Source organism: Camellia sinensis, chromosome 8, assembly GCF_055761805.1.
Source record: "Camellia sinensis isolate YWXY chromosome 8, ASM5576180v1, whole genome shotgun sequence".
NCBI classification, from domain to species: domain Eukaryota; kingdom Viridiplantae; phylum Streptophyta; class Magnoliopsida; order Ericales; family Theaceae; genus Camellia; species Camellia sinensis.
Window position 1 is genome coordinate 68,405,127 of NC_138968.1, and position 2,752 is coordinate 68,407,878.

A 2,752-nucleotide genomic window follows, 5' to 3' on the forward strand; every position below is an offset into this window, starting at 1 on the left:
ATTTTAGACCCAAAAAATATCTCTCTCTCTTGATATTTTGTGCTTGGTTGCCTAGTTTCTCTACACTTTTGCATACCAACCCTTAATCAAACTTGACCATCTTTGAGATGAGGTTCCTTGGAGTCTTTTTTGAGGTCTAGAAGGAGGATTGAGCTTGAATTTGTGCCTAATTTGTGCTTTGCTTCAAAGGTATAACACTTACCCTGTTTAAGCTTGTTTTGTATCATTGTTTTGCCATCTATTTCTACTATTTTTGGGCTGATTTTGAACTATCAAAAACTCTATTTTTATGGTTTAAAAATGTTGGTTTGAGGCTATTTTGAGTTAGGGGGTGGTCCACCCTTCTTGCTCCTTTGTTTGTTAAGCTTTTGTGCTATTATTCATCACTTTTAAAACAACTTTTTTGGGCCTTTTAACCACTGAATTTCAAAGGTTTTTTAGTGGTGAAAACCTCATTTTGAAGTCCAAAATTGTAGGGGTTAGCCTCCCCTCATTGTGTCTTGTTTGCATACCTAGTTAGCCCCATGTATTAGCTTATTGTTTTAGCTTTTTGTGGCTTAAGTCCAGTATGTTTTTGACTATATTTAGGGCTATGTTGCCTCTGTTTTTGGTTGTTTGTTTCATTTGAGCCTTGTGTGGCATGGTTGTAGTGTAATTTCCTTCACCAGCTTGGTGTTTTAGGGCTTTAATCACCATTGTTTTGAGTTAATAACATGTTTTAGTGTTGTTTTGCACTTAATTTCAGCACTTTATTCTCTGCAATCTCCCTCAATTCTTCCCTCTTTTGTTTGCTTTGAAAGTAGTTTTAAACCACTTGTTTGCCTAAGTGTGAATTTGAGGTGTGACACCTAATGGTTTAATCCCTTAGGAGGTCCATTACCAGCAGTGTAATACCTCTTTCATGCCCAAAGCTACTTGAGGTTTGAGCCATCTTCAATTAGAGGAAAATCACCAATGGACAATTGGATTAAGGAATGGATTGGTAATTAAAATGATTAAATAAAAAAATGACAAGTAAAAGAGGCAAGATAAGCATCTTTCGTGTTGCATTGCATGTGTTCGAATTGGACGTTAATTCGAACATAAGGAAAATTGAACATTTCATACCCAAAAGTGATGAAATGTGCCACTTTCCTTAGTCACCATTGCCCTTGATCATGCCTGATAGGGTGGTGGTCATTTTCGTCTTATTTGTGCATTAATTGAACTTGTACAAACTTGGTCCCTTAGCCATCATGTATGAAAATTGCTTGATTGATGGTTTGAGGGCCAAGAGTTACACTCCTTTGAGCTTGTTTGATGATAAGGAGGGTAACAATACAAAGAATCCTTGAGAATACACTGCTTTGCCTCTGTTTTCTCTCAGTTGCAGCAAGAGGAAGTTCAGGACAGAAGTGGCCGACCGGCCCCCAGCAGTAGCCGACGGCCACCAACAGTAGCCAACCGACCACCAATGGTAGCCGACCGGCCATCAATGAAATTTGCACAGTGTGTTGGTAAGGTGGAGGAGAGGTATTCTGGAAGTTGACAGAATTTTCAGTGATCAAATGTGCAAACAAAGGCTCGCAGCAGCAAGGCAGTGACTTTTCGGGTGTAGAATCGAGCATGCGCATGCATATCCATCACTTCCCGAGGCTAAGTAGCTAATCACTTAGTTTACTTGCAATTGACTTGTAATCCATTAATTAGCTAAGTAGTTAATTAGATGTGATGTAATTATTTATTTAATTAGCTTAGAATAGCTTAATTAGTTCGGTTTGTAATCATTAGTTAGCTTAATTAGCGTAGCTAGTTAGTTAGGTTATTCATTCGGACCCTCCTTCGCGAGGGCATAATGTTGTAAGTGTGCGTGCGTGTGTGCATGTCTTCCAACCCCACGTCTTTTGCCCTTTTATTTACCCACTTTTGATGGTTAGATTAGGGATCATGTTTAAGTTAGCATGTCGCATACTTGCATCCATTCATTTGTCTTGCATGCACCGAGGCTCGGCGCATAATTCAAATTGAATTGCAATTTCAATATCTTATTTGAATACGTGTTTAATAGCATGTTATCAAATCGAATCATATGCCATATTAGTAGCTGAGCCTATTAATTGCATATTGCACGTGTTGCATTAGGCATATTGTATAGTTAGGGTCATGCATTGTTTTCTAACTCATATTTTCCTAGCTTGGGGTACTAGGTGAGCTTTAATGCTTTAGCATACTTGCATGCGTGTGATTGCCATGTTGCCATGATTAGCATGCTTGCCATGAGGCTATGTACTTAAATGCTAAACTGTATGAATGCCTGTGGATGAAGGCTTGTTGTTTGAATTGGAACAATTCAACAAATGTGCGTTTTAAGTCCACTTTGTTGAGTGGCAAATCATGTTTTAAGCCCACTATGTTTGGTGGCAAATCTACATCCTTTAAGCCCACTTAAGGTGTCAAATTCAAACCATTTTCGCAAACAAATATGAATTGAATTGTTTCAAGTCTTGTAAACTAGTCTATACTTGCTTGTGCGCGTCACATAGTAAAGCTAGTCAAAAAATCAGAACAAGAACATATAATGTTTATAAAAACTCATATCATGATTAGTAGAGGCCGATTTTTGATCGGGTGAGCGGGGTTGCTCAATTCATGATCTTCCCCCCTTGTACCTAAGTTCCCGAGCCGAGGCAACTTTGGTGATGACAGATACGTGGCCTTTGGCACGAGTCAGGGTTTCCTAAATTTCTCCAAAAATAAAATATTTATGTGGCGA